The 22,018-nt window shown below is 52.2% G+C and overlaps 1 protein-coding gene across 2 annotated transcripts in view; it reads left to right on the forward strand.

The window, feature by feature from the left end:
- pcsk7 (proprotein convertase subtilisin/kexin type 7) overlaps positions 1-22,018 on the forward strand; it is a 257,528-nt gene that overhangs the window by 53,886 nt on the left and 181,624 nt on the right. The gene's annotated exons all lie outside the window — the stretch shown is intronic.

A 22,018-nucleotide genomic window follows, 5' to 3' on the forward strand; every position in this document is an offset into this window, starting at 1 on the left:
AGGTGATTTTTTTTTAGTTAATGCAGGGAGGGATTTTAGAATGTTCGATTTGCATTCCTCTTAATTCAATGCTCGCTTTTAGCGCTTTCTCTCCACTCCAGGTTGTGTCCGGATTGTCAATATCCTCCTTTCATTCTGGGCAAAACTGCGGCAGACGGAATTCAACTTTGGGCAGGATTATTATATTCGTGATATGACTGGATGTGGCTGCTCCTGCCAGAGCCAGCATTTACTGCCCGTCCTTCATTGTCCATTCGTTGCCACAAGTTGAGTGTCGTGCTATAGGCCATTTGTTGGACAGTTAAGCATTTTGCATTGCTGTGGGTCTGGAGTCACATTTAGACCAGACCAGGTAAGGACGGCAGCTCCCCCCCCCCCCCCTCCCGGGTGGAAACAGGTGGGTTTACCATCCATTCGGTGCCTGCCCGCTATCAACCTTTCGTCCCGTATTTATTTACTTCACTGCCCTGATGGTATTTGAGGTCATGTCTTTAGATCATTAAAGCCAGGCCCCTGGATTACCCGTCCAGCAGCGTAACCGCTGTGCTAGCATTCGCAATGAGAAGGTCATCCACCTTCGATCATCCCACACTTCCTAACAGGAGCTGTGGGAGAGCAAAGGGATTTGAATATCAAATGATCAAAAGCAGGGCATGGACATCAAATATGATTGAAAAGACTGCTGCAACGTTGGCTATTACCTCGGGAGAGCTGGAACACAAAGGCAAGCGCTTCATCAATCGCACAGAACCTTGGTCAGGCTCCATCTGAAATACAGGATTCAATTCTGGGCCTTGTGGATCCGGAAGGATTTATTGGCCCTGGACTGGCTGCAATATTCTGTTCACCAGTCTTGACATTGGGACTTTAAAGAGTCCAGAGGACCCTGAGAGAGGACCGGGTGTGGAAGCTTGATTTGCATTCCCTCGCGTTTGGAAGGTTTTTTTTCAATAAACATTTTATTGAGGTATTTTTGGTATAGTAACAACAATATAGAAACCATAAACATAGAGCAAAAGCCATTGACCTTTCGTACAGATCCCACCCTTATTACCCCCCTACTCTAATCTAAATTACTTCCCCATCCCCACCCCACCGTCTGCTGACGATTAATTTTCCACAAAGAAGCCGACAAACGGTTGCCACCTCCGGGTGAACCCTAACAGTGACCCTCTCAAGGTGAACTTAATTTTCTCCAGACAGAGAAAGCTAATCATGTCCGATAGCCAGGTCTCCGACTTCGGGGGCTTTGAGTCCCCTCCAAGATAATAGTATCCGTCTCCGGGCTACCAGGGAAGCAAAGGCCAGAACGTCTGCCTCTTTCTCCTCCTGGATTCCCGGATCTTCCGACACCCCGAAAATTGCCACCTCTGGACTCGGCGCCACCCTTGTTTTTAACACCGTGGGACATGACATCCGCAAACCCCTGCCAAAATCCCCTAAGCTTTGGACATGTCCAAAACATGTGGACATTGGTTCGCTGGACCTCCCGCACAGTTTAGAGTTTGGAAGGTTGAGGAGAGATCGGACAGAGGTGTTTGAAGCGATAAAGGGATTCAATAGGGTAGATGCAGAGAAGCTTCCACTGATGAAGAAACCCAGTACAAGAGGGCCTAATCTTAACGTCCGAGCGAGGTCATTGAGGAGTGCAATCAAGAAGCAATTCATGGGCAGCACGGTGGCGCAGTGGGTTAGCCCTGTTGCCTCACGGCACCAAGGTCCCAGGTTCGATCCCGGCTCTAGGTCACTGTTCGTGTGGAGTTTGCACATTCTCCCCGTGTTTGCGTGGGTTTCGCCCCCACAACCCAAAGATGTGCAAGGTAGGTGGATTGAACTCACTAAATTGCCCCTTAATTGGAAAAAATGAATTGGGTACTCTAAATTTGTATATTTTTAAAAAAAGAAGCAATTCATCACACAAACAGCAGTGGAAATCTGGAACTCAAAAGGCTGTGGCTACTGGGAGAGTTGAGGAAGGGTCTGGTGGTGCAGTGGGTCGCATTCCTGCTCGTGAAGCGGACCCTCTGGGTTCGAGTCCCACTCCAGGACTTGATGGCCAAGGAAGGTGTGTTCATAACTTAAACAAACAGGTTAATTATCAACCTGCAAATCCTTCCAAATGGCAGGCGGTAGAAGTGGGAGAGACATCTGTTCAGCCGGGTGACGGAAAGAGCATTGGAGCCCCTACCATCGCTATCCATAGCTCCAGACTGCAACACGCATGTAAGAAGTACATGTTGCAACGCAAGATGTCCTGAGTGAGCTGTAACACACGCACACATGCTCACACGTGCATGTACACACACACATACAATTAAATCTTTGAGTTGGGATTGATTGATTTATTTTGGTACCAAGAGATTACGGACAGATCAGCCATGGTCGAACTGGATTGAGAAATGTGCTCGAGGGGCTGACTGGCTGCCTCCACTAAAACAGCATCTCCCCTCTCTTCAGAACCGCAGGTCCAGTGTTTTGGTCCCTCACTGGGGGAAGGGCATGGTCATCGATGGTGCCTCACCACAATGGGATGGGGAAGGGGAGGATCGCTACATTTGAATTAGGAGCAGGAGCCATTCAGTCCCTTGTACCTTCTCCGTCATTCTGTAAAATTATGGCAGATCTGATTGTGGCCTACGTTCTGCCTACCCCTGATAACCTTTGACTCCCTTGTTAGCTGAGAATCGATATAACTCCACTTCCAATATATTCCACGTCCCAGCCTGCGCCACTCTCTGGGTCAGTGACCCAACCTCCACTGCTCTCTGGGTCAATGACCCAACCTCCACTGCTCTCTGGGTCAATGACCCGGCCTCCACTGCTCTCTGGGTCAATGACCCACCCTGAGCCGCTCTCTGGGTCAATGACCCGGCCTCCACCGCTCTCTGGGTCAGTGACCCGGCCTCCACTGCTCTCTGGGTCAATGGCCCGGCCTCCGCCGCTCTCTGGGTCAATGGCCCGACCTCCACCGCTCTCTGGGTCAATGACCCGGCCTCCACTGCTCTCTGGGTCAATGACCCAACCTCCACTGCTCTCTGGGTCAATGGCCCGACCTCCACTGCTCTCTGGGTCAATGGCCCGACCTCCACTACTCTCTGGGTCAATGACCCCTCTCTGGGTCAATGACCCGGCCTCCACTACTCTCTGGGTCAATGACCCGGCCTCCACTGCTCTCTGGGTCATTGACCCGGCCTCCACCGCTCTCTGGGTCAATGACCCGGCCTCCACTGCTCTCTGGGTCAATGGCCCGACCTCCACCGCTCTCTGGGTCAATGACCCGGCCTCCGCTGCTCTCTGGGTCAATGACCCACCCTGAGCCGCTCTCTGGGTCAATGACCCGGCCTCCGCTGCTCTCTGGGTCAATGACCCGGCCTCCGCTGCTCTCTGGGTCAATGACCCGGCCTCCGCTGCTCTCTGGGTCAATGACCCGGCCTCCACTGCTCTCTGGGTCAATGACCCGGCCTCCACTGCTCTCTGGGTCAATGACCCGGCCTCCACTGCTCTCTGGGTCAATGACCCGGCGTCCACTGCTCTCTGGGTCAATGACCCGGCCTCCACTGCTCTCTGGGTCAATGACCCGGCCTCCGCTGCTCTCTGGGTCAATGACCCGGCCGCCATCGTTCTCTGGGTCAATGACCCACCCTGAGCCGCTCTCTGGGTCAATGACCCGGCCTCCGCCGCTCTCTGGGTCAATGACCCACCCTGAGCCGCTCTCTGGGTCAATGACCCGGCCTCCACTGCTCTCCGGGTCAATGACCCACCCTGAGCCGCTCTCTGGGTCAATGACCCAGCCTGCGCCGCTCTCTGGGTCAATGACCCGGCCTCCACTGCTCTCTGGTGAAGCGAGTTCCAAAAGCTCTCCACCTTCTGAAGGGAGAAAATTCTTATTTCTGTGGTAAATGGGGACCCCTATTTTTAAGCTGCATCCCCGAGTTCCAGTCTCTCCCATTCTTTCAACATCCACCCTGTCAAGTCCCGTCAGGATCTCCTCATGGTTCATTAAGTTAACCTATCAATTTTCTAAACTCCAGCGGATACAGATCCAACCTTTCCTTGTAAGGTGCTGCTCCCCCCCCCCCCCCCCCTCCCCCACCCCAATCCCAGGTAAGGTCGAGCCAACCTTCTCTGAACTGTTTGTGCGCGGGTTCAGCAACCTGGGCGCTCCCCACGTGGTGTCGGAATGAGGCCATTGAATTTTGCGAGAGGCTTTTTTGTGAAAATTGCGATGCTCGAAATGCCTCGTGAGATTGAATGGAATCTCGCGAGATGTTGTGCTCTGGGTCTTGCCCTCGCTGGGAGTGGTCCAGAGCAGCTTACGGCTCATTAAAACATATGTTCACCCAGTGCCCGGGGCTCAACGGCTGTGCCTGCGAGAGCTCGCCAGGGTGCCATTTAGTACTGGTCCGATCGTAACGGCACCCAGGGGGTCTCCCAGGCCATTGGAGACCTCTAGGTTATCGGTAACAGGGCAGGGTGGCATCCTGGCTCTCCCTCTGGTGCCTGGGCACCGTGGCACTGCCAGGCTGGCGGGGGGCAGAGTGCCAGGTTGGCACTGCCAGGGATCGGGTCCAGGGCGGCCGTACCAGATTGAGGGGGGGTGTTGCCGGAGGCCTCCCCAAAGTTGGAAGGGTCGAATATGGTGGGGTGGGGGGAGAGAAAGATCGGGGCGGCTCATGTGTAACAGCCACCAACAGGAAAACCTCTGAAGTGCAGCCGCGGTGGAGAGAATCCCTCCTCAGCCAACAAGGAGGCAAAGCTCACTCGTGCCATTTGTTTCCAACACCTTTTATATCCTTTCTGAAATGAGGAGACCAAACTAGACACAGTCAACCAGATGTGGTCTCACCAACTGTAACAATAAACCCTTATGTTTATTCCGCTTGCAACAGACATGACATCCCATTTGTGTCCTAATTCCTCGCTGTACCCGCACGCTAACGTTTTCTGATTCACGCACCAGGACAGTCCGGTCCCTCTGTAACGGAGAGTCCTGCAATTGCTCTCAATTTAAATCACGTGCTGCTTTAATACTCTTCTTGCCAAAGTCGACAACTTCGCATTTTCTCACACGGTAGGTACAGCATCTGCCAAATTTCTGCCCAGTCACTTGACTGACCTACATCCCTATGCAGACTCTACCTCCTCTTTGCAACTTAATTTCCTCCCCGTCTTTGTGAAATCAGCAAATTTAGCAACCATAAATTCGATCCCTTCAACCAAGTCATGGACAATGTTGTAAATATTTGAGGCCACAACACTGACGCCGGTAACATTCCACTCAACACATCTGGCCAACGCGAAGAAGACCCATCTATCCCGCTCGCACCATCCTGTCCGTAAACCATCCTCTATCCATGATCATTTCTTACCCATTCCACTGTGAGCTCTTATTTTGCACAGTAAACTTCGATGTGCAACTTTGTCGAGCGCCTTCTGGAATTCGGCCTGTGTGTGTGTGTGTGTGGGGAGGGGAGGGGGGGGGGGGTGGAGCGGGGAGGGGGGGGAGGGAGGGAGGCAGAACCGATGTGGCCTGGCCCGCGATCGGGGCCCACCGATCGGCAGGTTTGGCCTCTGTGGTTGGGGGCCTCCTTTCCTATGCGCCGGCCCCTGTAGCCCTGCGCCATGTTGTGTCGGGGCCGGCACGAAGGAGGCCACTGCGCATGCACGGATCCCGCGGTGCACAGTTCGCGCCGGGATCGGCAGCTGGAGTGGTGCGAACCGCTCCAGCGCCGTGCTGGCCCCCTGCGGGGGCTAGAATTAGTCCTGGCAGCGCCCCGTTTACGACGTCGTGGACACTCTGCCGCGGGATTAGAGAATCCCACCCAGAGAAGCAAAAGGTTCACCATTTTTGCGATTCTCCCCCCCCCCATCCCATCATCGATCACCCCACGCACACTCAGTTTTTACCACAGCCAATGGGACTGTAGCTCAGCACGCACCCATTCGCAGAGGATGAGGAGAAATGAACTTAAGTGCATTCTGCTGATGGCTTTTGTTAATTTAATTTTTTTTTTATAATTATGGGATCCGCAATATGAAACTTGTCTTGTGTTTTTTCATTTCTTAAAAATAAATTTTGAGTGCCCAATTCTCTTTTTTTTCCCAATTAAGGGGCCATTTAGCGCGGCCAATCCATCACCCCTGCACCTTTTGGGGGTGAGACCCATGCAGACACGGGGAGAATGTGCAAACTCCACACGGCCAGAGACTCAGGACCGGGATCGAACCCGGGTCCTCAGCGGCGTGAGGCAGCAGAGCTAACCGCTGCGCCAACCTGTTGCCCAGCCTCGTGTTTTTTAGTATTAGTTTTATTTTCAGTTTGCTTTTCTCTGGGTTCAGCAGCTCCCTCAGCATCTCACTCCCCACTGGGTAATCGCGGGTTAAGGCTGTGAGTATTTCTGGAATATTCCAATTTCCAACTGGGCCCGAACACCCCATCCTTGAAGTTTATTCTTGGGGGGGGGGGGGGGGGGGGGGGGGACTCGTTGGAGTTTTTTTTAAACGCTGAAAATTTCTGTTAGTTTCGCAGTCGACCTCTAGATGGCATCTAAACCCCGTGAAAACACACAGGCCTGCATCAATTGAAGATCCAGATTGTGTTCACATGGCCTCCGACAAGCTACGTATTCCTCCTGCTCACAGCAGACTTTCCCCACTTCGATTCCCCTTTAAGTACTCTGAGAGCTGTGCTAAACTGTCTCCGTGCCGAGCTGCAATCTGCTGCAAATATCGATTTGATAATCCTCGGTGGGATGGCCCAGATTGAGGTCTGTTTGATCCTGTCCTCCTATGTCATTGTCCAAGATCAGTTAGTGCACAGGGGCTTTGCATTCTTGACACGAGCGTTTCCCAAATAGGAGGGTGCAGCCAGAGAACCGTGTCTCTTCCTTAACTCCACCCTTTGTGGAACTGAGGGGCGGTGAACCTTGTATAAAATGCTTGTTTCATGAAGGCATTGTTCATACCTTGTGACAGAGGGGTGGCTAAATTAAAATGGAACTCTCCTTTCCTATCGAGCCTTTTCGGAGGTACGCTTTCACATTGTGGATTAAACTTCTCCCTTTCCCTGCGACTTGTGAGGGGTGTTGGTGCATTGTTTAAAAAAAAAAAAATTATTTCATGGGATGTGAGCCAACATTTGTTGCCCACCCCTAATTTCCCGAGAACTGAGCGGCTTGCCCGGTCATTTCGGAGGGCAGTCAAGAGTCAACCACATTGCTGTGGGCCTGGAGTCACGTGTAGGCCAGACCAGGTAAGGGTGGCGGATTTCCTTCCCTAAAGGACATTAGTGAAGCAGCTGGAGTTTTTAACGACAATTGCTGATGGTTTTATAGTCACCATTACGGGGACTAGCTTTATATTCCAGATTTACTAATGGAATTTAAATTCCACCCAGCTATCCATGGTGGGATTTGAACCCTTGTCACCCTGATGCGACCATCAGTTCACACGAGACGAATAGTGAACAGTGGTTTTGATCAGCTAGATCTGTGCCTGCCTGCGACTGCTCTGTACTGAGTGCCGCCTACAGGTCTATATACCTCCCCCGAGGGGCGGAGCCACAGGCGGAGCCCACAAGGGCATCAACATAATACAACACAATACAGTGGTGAATTGTAGTAGCAATACGTTCACCACATCACCAGAGCATTAACCTGAGTCTCTGGATTTCCCGTCCAGTTCTGTGACCACAGTCCACCTTCCGGAGAACCCAATTCTGGCCCAGTCATTGTTTTTGTTTTTAAATTTAGAGTACCCAATTATTTTTTCCAATTAAGGGGCAATTTAGAGTGGCCAATCTACCTATCCTGCACATCTTTGGGTTGTGGGGGTGAAACCCACGCAGACACGGGGAGAATGTGCAAACTCCACACGGACAGTGACCCAGAGCCGGGATTCGAACCCGGGTCCACCGCGCCGTAGGCAGCAATGCTAACCACTGCGCCACTGTGCTGCCCCTGGCCCAGTCATCGTTGACAGCTCAGAGCAGCCGTTCAATCTGATACCCAATCACTGGGTGTCTCAGTTGGGTCTCGCCAGACTCCAAACTCACTTCATGCTATTGGCACTGTTTTACAGAGGGGGAAATATATAACTATTCATAACAACCAGCACTGAGGGTGGTCTTCATGGCCGGCACTGTCACGTTATTAAATGTATGTTAATTGTGTCCAGTTGGAGACCATTAATTGGGGCCTCAAGTGAAAGCAGTTGAAGAGATGCTTGTTGAAACTGATGTGACTGGTTTAGGAGATGTATGCTCGTAATGTTGCACTCTGTAAATAAATATAAGACTGAGTAAAGCTTGGCTCCAGTATTATCTTTCACCAGCTGGCTTTCCAGATGAAATGAAAAATCGCTTATTGTCACAAGTAGACTTCAGTGAAGTTACTGTGAAAAGCCCCTAGTCGCCACATTCCGGCACCTGTTCGGGGAGGCTGGTACGGGAATTGAACCGTGCTGCTGGCCTGCCTTGGTCTGCTTTAAAAGCCAGCGATTTAGCCCAGTGTGCTACACCACGGGGATAATCAGGTGGTGTCAACAGGGCAAACGTTCTTGTGAGGAACGTTTTAATTTTCATTTTGAAATTGATTTTCTTCCGCTCCGGGTTTGCTTGTCCACCCTCGATGGCGAAGAGGTGTAAGGCTTTGAGGAAGGGGTGAGGAATTTGGACTTGTTTTCATTGGGGAAAGTGCCCTCCCGCGATGTAGTTTCATTTTTAAAAGAAGATGGTGCTGGACGAATCTTGACTTCAGCAGTTTTCACTCTGGCAAAAGGGGTCAGAAGGTTGACTTTAAAGAAAAGGGCTTCTTTGAAACAAAGAATAAAGTGACAAAGAAGGCTGTTGATTTGGGCATCAGGAATGGGTATTTAGGAATTAGTATTTGGACCTGTTCTGGAGTGAGAACAGATTAAGGGATAAGGTGAGAAGGCAGGGACGAGTGACCAAGTTTAGATCAAACTCTTGTAGGACCTAATGGTTTTTTCTAAACTGTTTCTATAAGTTGCTATGACAACTTCATGGATATTGTCCAAGGTCCTCCCAGCAGGAGGAGTACTTCAGCAAGTTGGGACAATAGCCTAGCCTGGCTGTATTCTACCCCTCCCTCAGATGACCCAGATAAGGTTGGCGTGTGTACTGGTGGGCAGACGGCAGAGTTGTTAACTATTAATTCCTGGACTTGCCCAGCCTAAACAATGGACAGCACTGATACTGAGTTGATCTTCAAGCATTTCAAACGTATTCCATATTAAATGACATGAAAACTGTACTCTGGTAATTACTCCATCGGATGTGAAATCTATTTTCCTTCCGAGATCTCTCAGTAGCAATGCAGAACAATCTCTTCCTGTTGTTGCACAGTTACTCATAGAGGAGCGTTAATGTGTAACCATTTTGAAAATGAAACGCCTGCTCGAAAAGGTCAGGCCATTTAACACGAAACAAATCAATGAGGGAGGGTACAGTGCCAGATAATGAAATATCCTTTTCCACTCCACCTGATGGCATTACGAGCCGTGGCAGGGCTCCTAATATATAGACTTGAGAAACACACTTTACTGCAATCAGCGAAAGCTGTATATAAATCTAAGTAAATGCCATCAAAAGGGTTTACTGATTGTTGAACCTTCAGCTCCTCTGTGGTAACCTCGTGTTTTATCTGAGAGTTAACGAGAAAGGTAGTTTCTCCTTTATTGCCTTTGCACCATGCTCTATTGTTAATTGTAAACCTTTCATTGTAAATTGTCCATCATTGTGATTTCTGGCCGCATATTTGCAAACTCATGGAGTGTAGTATCAAAGAACAATACAGCACAGGAACAGGCCCTTCGGCCCTCCAAGCCTGTACCGGTCATGATCTGTGCTGAGTTAATTGGGGTGGGTGAAGGAGGGTTAGCATTGCTTCAAGCAGGTGTGCAAAGCAAAGTGCCCCCAACCCGGTTGGAAAATGCCCGCCTTTGGGTGCTCGCTGAGGTGAAACAAGGATGGGGTCAGCCATTTTAGTGATGCCGTATATGGATGAATAGCCAGTGAACATTGATTTGCCAAACTGGCTCATGGTTGATTGGCACTTGGGCAGGGTAATTTCAGGGACTGTAAAGCTGTGTTTTAAAAATATGGAAAGGAACCAACAAGCTCTGAAATAAGAGTCCTGCTTGTAAACTGTTCCCAAAGAACGCAGTTTAATGCAGAATGTTGGAGCTCTTCTGCTTGAGGACTGATTACAATGAATAGAAGTTCTACGCACATGGCCGTTAAGTTAGATCCCCTGCTGTTTTGGCAGCAGGAGCTGAGTGAGCGATAGTTGAACCACACTTTTTACTACATCTCTGTGAAAACAGGCAAGGAGGACAATGCTGTCGATCATGCACGGTAGCACAGTGGTTAGCACTGCTTCACAGAGCCAGGGTCCCAGGTTCGATTCCTGCTTGGGTGTTTGTACGGAGTCTACACGTTCCTTCCCCCCCCCCCCCCCCCCCCCCCGTGTCTGCGTGGGTTTCCTCCGGGTGCTCCGGTTTCCTCCCACAAGCCCCGAAAGACGTGCTGTTAGCTGAATTGGACATTCTGAATTCTCCCTCAGTGTACCCGAACAGGCGCCGGAGTGCATGGCGACTAGGGGCTTTTCACAGTAACTTCATTGCAATGAAAGCCGAACTTGTGACAATAAAGATTATTTTTATTGTTATTAATTCGGAAGGGGAAATTAGAATACGAGTGTAAGCTTGCAGAAAATGTAACAACTGACTGCAATAGCTTCTATCGATATAAAGAAAGAAAAAGACTGTTATGGGCCAGGGTTTAGAGAACCCCAAAGTGTATCATGGAGTTCACCTGACCCATAACTTTTACTAGATTATAGTCTGGGGAACACACAACCCACTCTACAGGTGTGGTACAGCAGAAATGGAAAAGTATTTTTTTAAAGCAAAACAATGTTTATTCTATGAACTCAAGTTAACCTTTTTAAAACATACAGTGAACATCTTAGCAACCATTAATTCAAATACAACCCCCAAAGACTACAACACTAAGTAATCCTTAAGCTGCCCTTTTAACATCCAGAAGACTTAAAAAAAAACTTTCAACAGCAGCACACCAGGTTAAAGTCACTACTGGGAGCAGTTATTAGTTTTAAATCACCAGGATCGATTTACAGTATTTAGATTGCAGAGAGAGACTCTAATACACCTTCTGGCTGTGACTGCAGCTATCCAGCTCGGAAAACTAAACTAAAACACACCCTGAAGCAAACAGCCTAAAACGAAAGTAAAAAGCTGACAGACAGCCCAGCTCCACCCACTCTCTGACATCACTGCAGTAATAAACATCCATTTCTTAAAGGTACTTTCACTACAGATATTTATATACATACCCATGTATATACACCCATTGATGCACAATCAATAACTCTCGAAGCGAGATTGGAGGACAATTGAAGGCTTTATTGGACTAGATGTTTCCCCCAGCAGCACAGTTACAGAATGCAGCAGCTAGGGAGACACAGACTCTTATACTCTGCCTTACTGGGCGGAACCAACAGGCAGGCTTCACCAATGGTCTTACAGTATCAGGTACCTCCAGCACCAATAGTCTTACAGCATCGGGTACCTCCAACCTAGGTACCGTAATACCCCTAATACTGACTACCACATTCACCCCCTGTTTAAAAAAAGAGCCCGGTGGGGGTGGTGGTCTCGTGTTATAAGTGGTGGAGGTTATGGCTGTACCCATCAGTGATACAGTGTTTTGCCTTATCACATGTCACACAACTATTTACAATATTCATTTACAAGTACATTTCACAATGAAACAATTAGTCGATCGGAGGCCCTGGTCGTCCTCTGTGATCGTCGGAGTTTTGGCGGTGATGCAGGCGCCAGCTCGGGAATCCGTGACTCCGGCAGCGTGACTCCGGCCTCTTTGGTAGCTTCATCACCTCTGGGTGGGACCAGTGGAACAACCGATCCACCTGGGAAGGGGGAAGCCGTGGGGTGCGCCGGTGTGAGGGAGGGTGGGGTTGGTGAGGGGGGTGTGGGTGGGGATCCAGCGGGCGCCAGGTCCGGCAGGGAGAGGGATAGGCGTACTGAGGGTTAGCGTGAAGGAGGTGGACCCTCTCGACCAACGGGTCCGACTTGTGCACCCGGACGTTTTGGTGGAACAGAATGGGTCCAGGAGCTGCCAGCCAGGATGGGAACGAGGTCCCGGAGAAGGACTTCCTAGGGAAGACAAGGAGACGTTCATGACGTGTTTCGTTGGTCGTGGTGCACAGCAGTGATCGGATGGAGTGGAGTGCATCGGGAAGGACCTCCTGCCAGCGGGAGACTGGGAGATTCCTGGACCGTAGGGCCAGTTGGACGGTCTTCCAGACCGTTCCGTTCTCCCTCTCCGCTTGCCCGTTTCCTCGGGGGTTATAACTGGTCATCCTGCTGGAGGCAATGCCCTTGCTGAGCAGGAATTGACGCAGTTCGTCGCTCATGAAGGAGGACCCTCCTATCACTGTGTATGTAGGCGGGAAACCGAACAGGGTAAAGATACCGTGGATGGACTTTATGACGGTGGCCGCGGTCATGTCGGGGCAGGAGATGGCGAATGGGAACCGGGAGTATTCTTCAATCACGTTCAGGAAGTACGTGTTGCGGTCGGTGGATGGGAGGGACCCTTTGACGTCCATACTGAAGCGTTCAAAGGGACGGGAAGCCTTTACCAGGTGGGCTTTCTCTGGCCTGTAGAAGTGCGGCTTGCACTCCGCACAGACTTGGCAGTTTCTGGTGACGGTCCTGACCTCCTCGATGGAGTAGGGCAGGTTGCGGGTCTTGATAAAATGGAAGAATTGAGTTACCCCCCCCCCCCCCCCCCCCCCGGCTGGCAAAGGTCCTCGTGGAGGGTGCGGAGTCGGTCCACTTGTGCGCTGGCACATGTGCCGCGGGATAGGGCGTCAGGAGGCTCCTTTAGCTTCCCGGGACGATACGAGATCTCGTAGTTGTAGGTGGAGAGCTCGATCCTCCACCGTAAGATCTTATCATTCTTTATCTTGCCCTGCTGTGCATTATCGAACATGAAAGCTACCGACTGTTGGTCAGTGAGGAGCGTGAATCTCCTGCCGGCCAGGTAATGCCTCCAGTGCCGCACAGCTTCTACTATGGCCTCGGCCTCCTTTTCAACGGAGGAATGGCGGATTTCTGAAGCACGGAGGGTGCTTGAGAAGAAGGCCAAGGGGCTGCCCGCTTGGTTGAGGATGGCGGCCAGAGCTGCGTCGGACACGTCGCTCTCGACTTGGAAGGGAAGGGATTCATCGATTGCGTGCATCGTGGCCTTTGCGATGTCCGCCTTTATGCGACTGAAGGCCTGGCAAGCCTCTGCCGACAGGGGGAAAACTGTGGATTGAATTAGTGGGCGGGCCTTGTCCGCATAATTGGGGACCCACTCAGCGTAATATGAAAAAAACCCCAGGCAAAGTTTCAGGGCCTTGGAGCAGTGTGGGAGGGGAAAATCCATGAGCGGGTGCATGCGTTTGGGGTCGGGGCCGATGACTCCATCGTGCACTATGTAGCCGAGGATGGCTAGACGATCGGTGCTGAATACGCACTTCTCCTTATTATAGGTCAGGTTAAGGAGATTGGCGATATGGAGAAATTTGCGGAGTTTGGTGTTGTGGTCCTTCTGGTCATGGCCGCAGATGGTGATGTTGTCGAGGTACGGAAACGTGGCCCGCAAGCCGTACCGGTCAACCATTCGGTCCATCTCCCATTGGAAGATCGAGACTCCATTTGTGACACCGAAGGGAACCCTTAGGAAGTGGTAGAGCCGCCCATCTGCTTCGAATGCAGTGTTATTGCGGTCGTCTGGGCGAATGGGGAGCTGTTGGTAGGCGGATTTGAGGTCCACCACGGAAAAGACCTTGTATTGTGCAATCTGATTGACCAAGTCAGATATGCGGGGGAAAGGGTATGCGTTGAGCTGTGTATACCTGTTGATGGTCTGACTATAATCGATGACCATCCTATGCTTCTCCCCGGTCTTTACAACCACTACTTGAGCTCTCCAGGTGCTGTTGCTAGCCTCAATAATACCTTTCTTCAGTAACTGCTGGACTTCCGACCTCATGAAGGTCCGGTCCTGGGCACTGTACCGTCTGCTCCTGGTGGCGACGGGTTTGCAATCAGGGGTGAGGTTCGCAAAAAGGGAAGGCGGGTCGACCTTGAGGGTCGTTAGGCTGCAGACAGTGAGTGGGGGGGGGGGGGGGGGGGGGGGGGATTGGGGCCGCCGAATTTAAAGGTTAAGCTCTGGAGATTGCATTGGAAGTCCAATCCCAGGAGCGTGGCAGCGCAGAGGTGAGGGAGGACATCGAGTCGGAAATTCTTAAATTCTCTTCCCTGGACTGTGAGGGTAGCTATGCTGTACCCCTTGATCTCTACAGAGTGAGTCCCGGAAGCCAGCAAGATTATTTGATTAACTGGGTGTATAGGAAGGGAGTAGCGCTTTACCGTGTTGGGGTGTATAAAGCTCTCTGTGCTCCCGGAGTTGATCAGGCAGGATGTCTTGTGTCCGTTGATTAGTACAGTTGTCGTGGTGGTTGAAAGAGTTCGGGGCCGAGACTGGTCCAGAGTCATCGTGGTGAGTCGTGGCAGAAGCTGTGTTTCCTCGGGCGGTGTGCGGTCATCCGAATCGGGGTCCTGAGACTCCAGCCAAGATGGCGGCGCCCACGGGTTGCACATGGCTGGGGTGGACCACATGGCGGCACCCGGGGACCGCACGTGGCTCGCGGGATCGAAGATGGCGGCGCCCACGGGCCGCACGTGGCCTGTAATGAGGGTTGTGGCGGCGGCCCCGGTTCCCCCCCGGAGACAGTGGCGACCGCCCGGGCCTGGCATACCGCCACGAAATGCCCCTTTTTGCCACAGCCTTTGCAAATTGTGGAGCGGGCCGGGCGGTGTTGCAGGGGGTGCTTGGCTTGCCCGCAAAAATAGCAACGGGGCCCCCCGGGGTTGCGTGGCAGCTGCGCGGCACAAGCTTGTGGGGGGATGGAGGATGCATCGGGGTCAGCTGTGGGTGGGTTCCACGCTGCCCATGGGGCTGCTATGCGGTTGGGGACATATGTTCGGGCGGGCGTTGCGGGAAGCCACATCTCGGGAACTTACGAGGCCCCATGCCTCTTTCTCCAGCAGCCGCTGACGGATTTGGGAGGACAGCATACCTGCAACGAATGCGCCCGGATTAAAAGTTCTGTGTGCCGCTGGCTGAAACTTGCGGGCAGTCACAGTTCCTACCTAGTACCAGAAGTGTGCGGTAGAATTCGTCCAGCGATTTCCCCTGGGATTTGACGTCTAGTCGCTAGCAGATGTCGGGCGTAAACCTGATTTACTGTCCCTTCAACAGGGCCACCGCGGCCTCGAAATCGTCCGCATCTTCGATGAGCGTGTACATCTCTGGGCTCATCCTCGAGTGGAGAACTTGCAGTTTCTGGTCCTCTGTGGGTGTAGTCGTGGCCGTCCTGAGGTACCCGTTGAAGCACGCCAACCAGTGTTTGAAGGTCGCCGCTGAGTTTGCCGCGTGGGGGCTAAATTGCAGACACTCGGCTTGATGCGGAGCTCCATTCTTCAAAATCTAGTCCAATAAATTGATGCACGATCAGTAACTCTCGAAGCGAGATTGGAGTGCAATTGAAGGCTTTATTGGACTAGATGTTTCCCCCCAGCAGCGCAGGTGCAGAATGCAGCAGCTAGGGAGACACAGACTGTTATACTCCGCCTTACTGGGCAGAACCAGCAGGCAGGCTTCACCAATGGTCTTACAGTATCAGGTACCTCTAACACCAATAGTCTTACAGCATCGGGTACCTCCAACCTAGGTACCGTAATACCCCTAATACCGACTACCACACCCATTTCTTAAAGGTACTCTCACATGCCAAAGACAAATGTTAGGCCCCTTACAGTTAGAATCAGGTGAATTCATAATGGGCAACAAAACGATGGTAGACCAGTTGAACAAATACTTTGAATCTGACGTCACTAAGTTCACAAAGGAGGACACAAATTACAGGAGTCTGGTGTTAGCGGGGAAGAAACTGTTGTTGAATCTGATAGTGCGTGTTCTCAGACCTTCGTATCTCCTGCCCGATGGAAGAGAGAATAACCCTGGATGGGAGCGGTCTTTGATTATGCTGCCCGCTTTCCCCAGGCAGAGGGAGGTGTAGATAGAGTCAATGGATGGGAGACAGGTTTGTGTGATGGACTGGGCTGAGTTCACAACTCTGTAGTTTCTTACGGTCTTGGGCCGAGCAGTTGCCATACCCAGGCTGTGATACAGCCGGATAGGATACTTTCTGTGGTGCATCTGTAATAATTGCTAAGAGTCAATGTGGACATGCCAAATTTAATTAGTTTCCTGAGGAAGTATAGGCGCTGTTGTGCTTTCTTGGTCGTAGCCTCGATGTGGTTGGACCAAGATTGATTGTCGGTGATGTACACACCTAGGAATTTGAAGCTGTCAACCATCTCCACCTCTGCACCATTGATGCAGTTAGGGGTGTGTACGACACTTCACTTCCTGAAGTCAATGACCAACTCTTTAGTTTTGCTTTCATTAAGGGAGGGATTATTTTTGTTACCACTAGGTTCTCTGTTTTGCTCCTGTATTCTGACTCATCGTTGTTTGAGATAATGTATCTGGATTTTTTAAAACATGTTATACGTGAGGTTGTTGGAGGAAGTATGGCTCATTGAACTGGTCAACGTGGATTAGACATAGAACAGTACAGCACAGAACAGGCCCTTCGGCCCTCGATGTTGTGCTGAGCAATGATCACCCTACTCAAGCCAATGTATCCACCCTATACCAGTAACCCCCCCCCATTAACCTTATTTTTTTTTAGGACACTAAGGGCAATTTATCATTATTTTATTCCTTTACCGGATGTGGGCGTTGCTGCCTGGACCAGAATTGCCCATCCCAAATTGCCCTGGAGAAATTGAGGGTGAGCAATCTTTTAGACCGACTACGTCCCAAACGAAACGAGGCCGGTGAATAATGGGAGAGGCCAAAAACGAGAACTGTGCCAGGTGCCAAACAGTTTGGGGTGTTCCCGTAGGGAAACCGGGATGTCGCTGTAGCGTGGCGAGAAACCAATTGTCACTACTTTAAGCCCCATTTCCATAAAATTAACGAGATTCAACCCCCCCCCCCCCAATCCAATGGCTCCCGTCATTCAGTGGCCTCCCCAGCAAGTGGTGCCGATTCGGACTCCTTTTGAAAAAGGTGAACCTGGCGAAAGGGTTTCTGTGGGGAGCGGAGGAGGTGAGTAGCCATCTTTGCCCGCGGACAGAGAGCCTGGGGGTGCTGGGCATGCCACCCCAGTGCTCGGTGGGGATGGGGGACCCTCGGCTGGGGGTGGGGGGTCCCTCCGCAGGGGTGGGCTGCCATGGGAGGATGGGGGGGTGCACCGGGGGGGGGGGGGCAACCGCGCATGGCACTACCATGCCAACCACTGGATTGTGTGTACCCGTCCCTGCCTGTCCGCCCTACCGACAACCCATAACCCCCACCTGTTGCCGAGGCCTCTGGCTGCGCGGCTGGAGATTATCGCTAATGGGGAATTGGCAATCGCAGTTAAGTGAGCACTTCACACAAACCAAGTGGATTCCCTTGAGTGGGCGGGTCATGTAGCATGTGGGAGTCACTGCCTAGCATCCCAATCACACCTTGATGCTTGAACAGTGTGGGAGGCAACACCACACACACAGCAGCCAACATCCGAACACGCAGGGGATGAGACACGGCTCCGGGGGCATGTGGATGGGTGGGTGGATGCCAAGGGGAGGGGGAGATGCCTGGAGAACTGGACCATGGGTTCAGAGGCCACCTGAGGTGGAAGCAGCCAGATGCTGGTGGGTGCCGTCTGGGGGCCCTGGGGGCAGAGGACCCCTTGTTGGCTGCACAGACGTGCCGCCCTGTCCCATGCGCTGGCTCCGAGACTCGGCCTCATCAGAGTGGTGGAACTCGGGGGAACTGATGGCCCCCATCCCCACTCCATGGAACGGATCCGGGTTGGCATTCGGCACCCCCTCCTCTTGGCCGGTACCCATAGGGTCCTGGGGTTCACCTTTGGATGGAGGAGCAGCTGGTTCGAACCCCGGCTGCCCCTGCATCATCTGGCTCTGTCAGCCCTGGCGGTTCCCCATGGTCCGCACCATCATGTCGACGCCCTTGGCGATGCTCCTCAGCGACTGGGCCATGCTCTCCAATGCCTCGGCCATACCTATCTGCGCGGGGGACATGTTCCGCAGAACCTCATCCAAGGTCAGGCTGGTTCTGGGCGACATCCCTCAGCGAGTCAGACATTCTGTCGAGACCCTCAGCCATGACTGTCATGAACTGTGCGACGCCTGGGACCTTCACTAATGGTGCCGGCATTGTGTACCAGGCTCTCCACTGTGGTCGCCACCCTAACAGTGTTGGCCTAGGTGCCACTCATTGCCAGCATCATCTCTTGCATCCGTAGCCTCTGGGACTGCTCCAAGCGACTATGGATCTGCTGGAGTGTCGTTGTCATCTCCCTCTGAATGTGCCGGCCACTCCCTATCATCTCCATTAGCTCCGGGTAACCCTGTTCCACAGGCTCAGCATCAGACTGGGACCCAGCTGGATCCTGGGATCCAGCAGCTTTCCGACTGCTGCCCCCCCCCCCCCCCCCCCCCGGGCGTTCCTGCCTCCACCAGATGTGCATCATCAGCTGTGTGGTGCCCCCCAGATTCTGCCCCACAAACCTGACCACCAACACTTCTCCCCGAGGTGTGCATCTGCGTTGGTGGAGGGCTGGGATGATAGCTGTGCCGTGACTAACAGCGGTTGCAACCTCGGAGCTCCCCTCCAAGGTGTTCTCCTCCGAGTCCGGCGAGGGTGCTGCCCGGGTGGGCCGGCTGGAGGACCTGTGGGAGAATGGACATGTGGCCAGTGGGAGGGATGGGTCAGTCAGTGAGGCAATCACTACACAGGTTTGACAGGTCCTCGCAGGTGGAGCCTGGTGGTTCCTCACCTCTGCGGCATTCGCCAGCCTAGCCGCGGGTGACCTCCCTGTTCTCGGACACCCCGGTCACTTCCAGAGCACGCTCCTCGAAGGTGGTGAGGATTCTGATGTCCGACCGACCCCCCCCCCCAACCAGTCTGGGCCCTTTCCTGGTGATTGTGGGAGACCTTTTCCTGAGGAGATACAGAGGGGATCATTAGCCACATTGATGATGGTGGGGGGGGGGTGGTGAAGGGGGAAGGAGGTGGAGGAAGGGTTGAGGAGGTTGAAACGAGGGGGGGGGAGGTAGATGCTCCAGTAGGGATGGAAAGTGTTGGTGACTACTCGATCGTGCTGCCTGGTTTAGGACATTGACCTTCTTCCCACACTGGAGACCAGTCCTCCTGGTCACACTCCCCGAGCTCACAGCCGCCATCATCACCCTCCAGGCAGCACAGGCTGCCCCGTGGCTGACCCTCGGGGGAACAGGACAACCCTCCCGGCCTCTGCTGCATCTGGCAGCCTCCTCAGGTCAGCAATCCCCGAATCGTGGGGATGGTCTCCTCGGGGCCATTGTTGCGAGTTGGCTGAACAAGTGCAGCTTAAGTGCTGCTCGACCTTGTCGGGGGAGGGCCGGCGAGGGCGGTGCCGGCGAATCAGCTGAGAAGCCCGTGGGGCCTTGTGAATGGCAGTAAGGCGTCTCTGGGCCGAGCAGCAGGAAGCTCGCGGCAATTCCCACTCGCTACAACACTAAGAAAGCTTTCCGGAGAATCATCCTGATAGAATTGTAACAGCGCCGAAGGAAGCCATTTGGCCCATCGTGTCTGCACCTGCTCCCCGACTGAACAATTCATCCATTGCCACTACCTTCTCCCCGTGCCCCTGCACACTCCTCCTTTCCTGATAACAGTCTAGTTCCCTTTGAATGCCTGAATTGAATCTGCCTCCACCACACTCAGGCTGTGTGAATAGCTGTTTCCTCGCTTTGCCATTGCTTCCTGTGGCACCGAATGAGACTGTCCATCCCGCGAGTCTATGCTGGCTGTCTCTTGATACATCTAGCCCCATTCCTCCATTCACAGCCCATCCTACCTCTCCACTCCAAAACCTTCAATTTGTGCCTCCTACCCCGTGTACTGTCGGGATAAGGCGAAGAGCGATGTGAACTGCGAGCAGTTTGGATTATTGTCCTTGTGTCTTGTGAGTATCACCTTGAGACTTGGCGATGTTCAAAAACGATTGTTCTTCAAATTCAGTCTGCTTTGGTCTGGGTTCTGAATTCCCCCAATCTGATTTTTGATGCCAAATACAAAATAGGGCAACATGCGAAAATAAAACATGGGGATTTAAACTCCGCAATAAACACGAAACAGCCCTTCGAACATCTTGTCGATGTCAAATTGATAAACGTTAAAAATCTGTTTTTAAGTACCTGTTATTATCAATAGTCATTCCCCTGCGCTGGTTAAAAAACATTCCTGAATTTTAAATATTCCAGCTGTCAAATCCCACATCTGCTGAGCAATTCGAAGTTGGTGCCAAATGTTACATTGTACACTGGACCATATTGAACATATTGACTCCCTCACCAAACTAAATGTTGGATATGGTTCAGACAGCACTCCTAAATGATGGGCAGTAAATGATTTTTCTATATAAAATACACAGATAATTTGGACATTTAATCACTAAATGGTTCATTTTACCCCAGTGTTCTATTACGAGGCTGAATAAAGTCAGTTCCTTCACAGGGCAGTGGACTGATTAGGACTCCTGTTGCACGTTTTGATTTCACAAAAGCTGTAATTGTGACTGAAATGAATCAAAGCCAAAAACACAACAAAGGGCGGAATTTCCCGGCTTCTTGAGGGGAGGGGGTGGACTGGATTCAATGGCAAGTCCCATTGACAGCAGCGAAACCAGAAGATCTCGCAGCAAACCAATGGCAGGTTGTATCCCGCCTCTTGGAAACGCACTATGGGGCCGTGGAAAATCCCCTCGCCCGCCCCGAGAGACGAGAGACAAAGTTGGCCAGTCTATCCAAGGGTGTGACAATAAGAGACTATATAAGGGATGTGTATGATGGGTTAAGGGTTAACTGGGATAGGGCGGGGGAGTGGGCCTAGGTGGACTGCACTTTTCAGAGGGACACTCCTGACCCCGATGGGCAGAATGGCCTCCTTCTGCACTGTAGGTGGCGGGTTTGCCTGCAGTGAGGGACCTTCAGATCCTGCTGAAGCGAATGACAATTTGCATGGCCTGCCCGTCCCACCCCCAGGGGAAACCCATGACGGGTGGGGGGGGGGGGGGGGGGGGGAATGAGTGGCAAACTGAGGGACAGGTGGCTAAATGGAGGAGGGGTGGGGTTATGTTGGGCAGGCCAGGGAGCTGAAAAAAAACTGGCAACGGAATACAAAATGGAGTGGGGGTTTAAGACGGAGGGGGGAGTTCACTGTCTAAAGTTATTGAACTCAATGTTGAATCCAGAAGGCTATAGGACATGCCGAATTGGGTATCACGGGAGCATTGCAGCAGGCCTGGGGTGGTCTTGAGGGCATGAGACTTTGAAGCACGGTAGCAGAAGTGGATAGCACTGTGGCTTCACAGCGCCAGGGTCGCAGGTTCGATTCCCTGCCAGGTCACTGTCTGTGCGGAGTCTGCACGTTCTCCCCGTGTGTGCGTGGGTTTCCTCCGGGTGCTCCGGTTTCCTCCCAGATTCCAAAGACGTGCAGGTTAGGTGGATTGGCCATGATAAATTGCCCTGAGTGTCCAAAAAGGTTAGGAGGGGTTATTGGGTCACGGGGATAGGGTGGAAGTGAGGGCTTAAGTGGGTCGGTGCAGACTCGATGGGCCGAATGGCCTCCTTCTGCACTGTATGTTCTATGTTCTAAGAAGTCCATTTGAAATTGTCACTGTTGTAATGTAGGAAAGATGGTAAACCTTTTGTTCACACCAAACTCAACAGTATGATGACGACCAACTAACCTGTGGTTTTAGTCCAGAGATGAGCA

This window comes from Scyliorhinus canicula, chromosome 19 (assembly GCF_902713615.1).
Source record: "Scyliorhinus canicula chromosome 19, sScyCan1.1, whole genome shotgun sequence".
Lineage (NCBI taxonomy): Eukaryota > Metazoa > Chordata > Chondrichthyes > Carcharhiniformes > Scyliorhinidae > Scyliorhinus > Scyliorhinus canicula.